Raw genomic sequence first — 7,234 nt, forward strand, 5'->3', positions numbered from 1 at the left:
CCAGGGCCTGATTATTTGACAGGGTCACTTGAGGGTAGATCTTGAAAAATGATGATTTGACTAATCAGGGACCAGGGAGCCATTTTTCAGAAGTAGGAAAAGAGCAGATCTCAGGCTTGGGGGGAAGAACAAGCTACCTGGGAGTTAATGGATGATAGCTGCTGTGGCCATTTTTCTTAAGAGTTAGACTGGGGAGATGGGTTTGGAAAGTAAAATGCAAATGGTGAGTAGTGGTATTAGGTGGTGATGTGCAAGGCGTGCTGTAGAAACCTGCAGGGTGAAGCCCATAACTTTTGTTACGGGAATGGGGTAACTGAATCCTAAACTAGCTAGGGGAGATAGGGATGGAAAGAGCAGATGTGGAGGTTGGGGAGAAGGGAGTGATAGGAGATATATCCAGTTCCAGAGGGAATAGGGAGAGCTGTGTGGCTAAGATTTAATTGTTTGGACATTTAATTTGGGGAAATTGTTTTCCAGCCAAGTGAATAAATAATACTGGACTTCAAGTACAAGCTTCATACAGGAAGTGAAGTTTTGGTGTGGAGATAGCTGCATAGTCAGGGAACACTCTAAATTAAAAATAAGGAGGCCGGGCATGGTGGCTCATGCCTGTAATCCCAGCACTTTGGGAGGCGGGCAGATCATGAGGTCAGGAGTTCGAGAACACCCTGACCAACATATTGAAACCCCATCTCCACTAAAAATACAAAAAAATTAGCCGAGCGTGGTGGTGCACACCTGTAGTCCCAGCTACTCAGGAGGCTGAGGCAGGAGAATTGCTTGAACCCGGGAGGCAGTGGTTGCAGTGAGCCGAGGTTGCGCCACTGCACTCCAGCCTGGGCAACAGAGCGAGACTCTGTCTCAAACAAAAACCAAAAGACATCAGGAAACATGCCTCTTATGGAATTTGAGGGGGAAAAGTCAGGGTCTTGGCAGTGACCTTGGACAAGCCATTAGCCTCTTGATACCTCTTTTCTCATCTGTAAAATGAAGGTGGTAGTTACCTATTTCACAGGGTTATTAGGGGATTCAATGTGTAATAATACGTAAAGTGCCTTAAATTCTGTTGCTTTTGTTATATGTATTTCATATTATAATTTTTTTTTTTTTTTTTTTTTTTTTTGAGATGGAGTCTTACTCTGTTGCCAGGCTGGAGTGCTGTGGCGTGATCTTGGCTCACTGCAACCTCTGCCTCCTGGGTTCAAGTAATTCTGCTGTCTCACCCTCCCAAGTAGCTGAGATTACAGGCACGTGCCACCACGCCCGGCTAAGTTTTGTACTTTTAGTAGAGATCAGGTTTTGCCATGTTGGCCAGTCTGGTCTCAAACTCCTGACCTCAGGTGATCTGCCCACTTCGGCCTCCCAAAGTGCTGGGATTACAGGCATGAGCCACCGCACCTGGCCTATACTTTTGCATTTTTAAGTTTTTACTTCGCTAGTCTAGTTGAGATGATACATAAAATATATAGGAATGTTATTTATAAAGTGAATACCAGCTTGCATTTCAAGTATTTGGTCACTAATTTCACTACTTCAAACATAAGTGAGAAAAGTACTTTAAGTACTCCAAAATAACTTTCCCCCACAGGCATAAATTTCATCTCTCTCTCTGTTCTTTTTTTTTTTTTTTTTTGTAAAGATGAGGCCTTGCTATATTGCCCAGGCTGGTCCCAAACTCCTGGCCTCAAGCAGTCCTTTCTCCTAGGCTCCCCAAAGTGCTGGGATTACAGGAATGAGCCACGGCACCTGGCCACAAATTTTATCTCCTCCCGTGTATGTTTTAACTTCTGTGATCCCTGTAGCCAATCATATATGCTGTTAATGGAATTAATAATTCACCTAAATGTGGGCAAAAGTATGCCCTCCAAAAAGCAGCATAGAAATGGAACACGAAAGGGAAACATTTCCATGGTAGCGCATGGAAATTTCATTAACCAAACTAAATTGTTTTATTTATAAACAGCTTATTACCTACAAGTGATGCACATATGTGGTACACAGTAAACATCGTAGAAATGTGTTTTTTGTTGTTTTGAGGTGTGGTCTCCCTCTGTTTCCCAGGCTGGAGTGCAGTGGCACAATCATGGCTCACTGCAGCCTCAACCCTCTGGACTCAAGTGATCCTCCTACCTCAGCTTCTCAAGTAGCTGGGACTACAAGTGTCCACCAACATGCCCAGCCAATTTTTTAATTTTTTTGTAGCAAAGAGGTCTTGCTTTGTTGCCCAGGCTGGTCTCAGACTCCTGGGTTCAAGTTATCCTCCCACCTCAGCCTCATTAAAGCCAAAGCCTGAAGGTAGGAAAGGAGAGCCTTCAGGGAAGGGACCAAAATGTGCAAAGACCCTGAGGCTGAAAAGAGCTGAACATGGTCAAGGAATGGCTGGAGCTGAGAACTTGAGCATGCGCCAATACACACGGGGCCTTATATGCGTAGACAGCAGGTTGGGATGTGATCAGGAGAGGCTGAGCAATGGGAGGCCATTGGTTCTGTTTAGCCAGGAGTGCAAACTGATTCAGTTTTCATTTTTACAAAATTGCTCCTGGCTGCTAGGTGGCAAATAGTGGGTGTGGGGAGACAGGGAAAAGAGATGCCAGGAGAACAGCTCAATATTACTTTGGAAAGAAGATTCTCTTCATCTAAGAATGGAAGGGAGATAATGTAGACTCAGATATTTCCATGTGAAGAGAAGGGAAAATGTTGCTCACAGTGGATGGGACTCACTTTTTCCCAAGCTTTGGTGCCAGAGAATCAAGAAGAGTAGGCCGCGCACGGTGCCTCATGCCTGTAATCCCAGCACTTTGGGAGGCCGAGGCAGGCGGATCACCTGAGGTCAGGAGTTCGAGACCAGCCTGACCAACTTGGCAAAATACCGTCTCTACTAAAAATGCAAAAATTAGCCAGGAGTAGTGGCACGCATCTGTAATCCCAGCTACTCAGGAAGCTGAGGCAGGAGAATTACTTGAACCTGGGAGGTGGAGGTTGCAGTGAGCGGAGATCATGCCATTGGACTCCAGCCTGGGCAACAAGAGCAAAACTTCGTCTCAAAAAAAAAAAAAAAAAGTTTGCTGAGCAGCAGTAAGTGTAGAATCAATGCTAACATTAATTTGTACTGGGCTAAGATAGTAGGATTTTGTGATTTTTCAACATTAGGTCTACTGCCCAGGAGTAGGAATGAAAGAAATAGGATAATGATTCTGAATTGAAGATAGACCCCGTTGCACCTGGGGAAGGATTGACAGGAAGAGAACGTTGAATGTCACAAGGGTATTTTAGAGGGAAAAAATGGAAGCAGAAAGGAAAAACAGACTGAAACGGTAGAGAGAAAAGTGCCTGCAGGGAGGGCTTGGTGAAGAAACATCATTGTAGTGAAATGAATGAAATGTTCAACCTCTCTCCCCCTGCAAAAAAACAAAAAACAAGGAAAATCTTCTCTTTATATAATCTAAAGTTTTTACGTAAGTAAAAAGGAATAGGTAGGCCGGGTGCCGTGACTCACACCTGTAATCCCAGCACTTTGGGAGGCCAAGGCGGGTGGATCACCTGAGGTCAGGAGTTCGAGACCAGCCTGGACAACATGGTAAAACCCCATCTCTACTAAAAATACAGAAATTAGCCAGGCGTGGTGGCAGGTGCCTACAATCCCAGCTACTCAGGAGGCTGAGGCAGGAGAATCCTTGAACCCAGGGGGCAGTGAGCCAAGATTGTGCATTTCACTCCAGCCTGGGCAAAAGAGTGAAACTTGTCTTAAAAAAAAAAAAAAAACAGGTTTCTTTGAATTTTTTTTTTTTTTTTTTTTGAGATGAAATTTTGCTGTCACCCAGGCTGGAGTGCAATGGCACGATCTCAGCTCACTGCAACCTCCGCCTCCTGGGTTCAAACGATTCTTCTGCCTCAGCCTCCAGAGTAGCTGGGATTACAGGCACCAGTCACCACGCCCGGCTAATTTTTTGTATTTTTAGTAGAGACGGTTTCACCATGTTGGTCAGGTTGCTCTCGAACTCCTGATCTCAGGTAATCCACGCGCCTCGGCCTCCCAAAGTGCTGGGATTACAGGCGTGAGCCACCGCGCCCGGCAATTTTTGTATTTTTAATAGAGACGGGGTTTCACCATGTTGGCTAGGATGGTCTCCATCTCCTGACCTTGGGATTTGCCCGCCTCGGCCTCCCAAAGTGCTGGGATTACAGGTGTGAGCCACCGCGCTCGGCCGAGCTCATTCTTAAAATACAGTAAAAACTTTAAGCTCTCTTTAAAGGTTCTTGTGGCTTGTTGCAGGAGATAGAAGAAAGGTGAGAAGCAGGCAGTAAATGGAAGCAGAAAGAAAGAGACACAAAGTTGTGACCACTAGGTTGTGACATGTTTGGGTTTTTTCACTTGAGCTGTATACTTCTTTGGTATTTCACGCCCTAGCCTGGTCCTTAGATTATGTCTTCTCAGGTCTTCTCCCAGTGCACACAGCAACAACAGACTGACCTGAACACCTCCGCCCACACACACCAAGCCTGGGCAAGGGGAAGGTAAAACTACCCACTTTGGGCCTACATGCAGTGAGGCCTTTCAGATACTGATAAAACATTGTTGCCCCCTCATGTGGCCAATGCTGGAAATAACAGCCGAGACACGTATTCCAGGGCAGCGTAGCAGCCTCAGCAACTGGGAATTTGTTAGAAATGCATATCTTGGGATCCATCCTGACCTACTAAATCAGAATTTTGCTGGACCCTACCCCCAATCTGTCTGTTTTTTGTTTTTGTTTTGTTTTCGTTTTTTTTTTGAGATGGAGATGGAGTCTGGCTCTGTCACCCAAGCTGAAGTGCAGTGGTGTGATCTCGGCTCACTGCAACCTCCACTTCCCGGGTTCAAGTGATTCTCCTGCTTCAGTCTCCCAAGTAGCTGGGATTACAGGCGCGAGCCACCATGCCTGACGAATTTTTGTATTTTTAGTAGAGATGGGATTTCACCGTGTTGGCCAGGCTGGTCACAAACTCCTCACCTCAGGTGATCCATCCGCCTTGGCCTCTCAAAGTGCTGGGATTACAGGCATAAGCCACTGCATCCAACCCAAATTTGTTTTTTTTTTCTTTCTTTCTTTCTTTTTTTTTTTTTTTTTTTTGAGACCAAGTTTCGCTCTTGTTACCCAGACTGGAGTGCAATGGTGCGATCTCGGCTCACCACGACCTCCACCTCCCGGGTTCAAGCAATTCTCCTGCCTCGGCCTCCCGAGTAGCTGGGATTACAGGCATGCGCCACCACGCCCGGCTAATTTTTGTATTTTTAGTAGAGACGGGGGGGGGGGGTTCTCCATGTTGGTCAGGCTGGTCTCGAACTCCTGATCTACCCACCTTGGCCTCCCAAAGTGCTGGGTTTACAGGTATGAGCCACTGCACCAGGCCCCAGATTTGTTTTCTAATAAGCTCTTCAGATGATCCTGATGAATGCTAACAGACTTGAAAACCGCCGTTCTCAACCCACATGTTAAAACATGTTAATATCTTCAACTGCCCCATGTCTGCCACACACACTCCCCCCAGAGTGATGTATCCTTTTTTTTTTTTTTTTTAGATGGAGTTTCACTCTTGTTGCCCAGGCTGGAGTGCAGTGGTGCAGTCTGCAACCTCTGCCTCCTGGGTTCAAGCGATTCTTCTGCCTTCCGAGTAGCTGGGATAACAGGCGCCAGTAATCACAGCCAGCTAATTTTTGTATTTTTAGTAGAGATAGGGTTTCTTCATGTTGGCCAGGCTGGTCTCGAACTTCTGACCTCAGGTGATCCAACTGCTTCGGCCTCCCAAGGTGCTGGGATTACAGGCGTGAGCCACCACGCCCAGCTTTAATTTCTGGTTTAAGAAGAGTGGAGGCCAGGCGTGGAAATGGGGAAATGGAGTTTCCCTATGTTGCTTAGGGTAGTTTTGAACTCCTGGGTTCAAGTGATCCTCCCATGTGGGCCTCCCAAAGTGCTGGGATTACAGGCGTGAGCCAACATGCCCAGCTTTAATTTCTGGTTTAAGAAGAGTGGAGGCCAGGCGTGGAAATGGGGAAATGGAGTTTCCCTATGTTGCTTAGGGTAGTTTTGAACTCCTGGGTTCAAGTGATCCTCCCATGTGGGCCTCCCAAAGTGCTGGGATTACAGGCGTGAGCCAACATGCCCAGCTTTAATTTCTGGTTTAAGAAGAGTGGAGGCCAGGCGCGGAAATGGGGAAATGGAGTTTCCCTATGTTGCTTAGGGTAGTTTTGAACTCCTGGGTTCAAGTGATCCTCCCATGTTGGCCTCCCAAAGTGCTGGGATTACTGGCTTGAGCCACCATGCCTGGCCAGAGCCACTTTGGGAAGAGCAGTCTATACTTACCCTTTTGTTTTTTTGTGACGGAATTTTGCCCTGTCACTCAGGCTGGAGTGCAGTGGTATGATCTCGGCTCACTGCAACCTGCACCTCCTGGGTTTAAGGGATTCTCCCGCTTCAGCCTCCGGAGTAGCTGGGTTATAGGCACCCAGCTAATGTTTGTATTTTTAGTAGAGACGGGGTTTTGTCATGTTGGCCAGGCTGGTCTCAAACTCCTGACCTCAGGTGATCCACCCACCTCACCTTCCCAAAGTGATGGGATTACAGGCATGACCCAATATGTCTGGCCTTTTTTTTTTTTTTTTTTTTTTTGAGACAGGGTCTTGCTCTGTTGCTCCGGCTGGATTGCAGTGGTACAATCATAGCTGTGAGTTTGAACTCCCAGGCTCAAGTGATCCTCTCGCCTCAGCCTCCCAGGTAGCTGGAACTAAAGGCATGTGCCACCATGCCTAATATTTTTTGTATTTTTTGTACAGACCTGGTCTCCCTATGTTGCTCAGGCTGGTCTCAAACTCCTGGGCTCAAGTAGTCTTCCCACCTCGGCCTCCCAAAGTGCTGGGATTACAGACATGAGCCACTGATACCCAACACTAACCTGGCTAAGGTCACCCAGGCTGTAGAGAGGTAGAGCTGGGACAATGGCCTTTATCTGACTCCAGCATCCTCAGGATTTCCTCCCTTATCTGTAGAATGTGGGTAAGATGGCCAAGAACACATCCTAGAGGGCACGATAGCCAGGATAGGACTGTTCTAGGAACACACACGAGGCGTGTTAAGGAAGACTCAGAAAGATGAAAACCAGGAAAGAGCCCTGTGGCCGAGATCTACTCTGTATCCTAGAGTATTTTATGTACTTTTTGAAGCATTTTTTCACCAGTACTTAATAGCAACTGTTAGAC

This window comes from Pan paniscus, chromosome 5, assembly GCF_029289425.2.
Source record: "Pan paniscus chromosome 5, NHGRI_mPanPan1-v2.0_pri, whole genome shotgun sequence".
Lineage (NCBI taxonomy): Eukaryota > Metazoa > Chordata > Mammalia > Primates > Hominidae > Pan > Pan paniscus.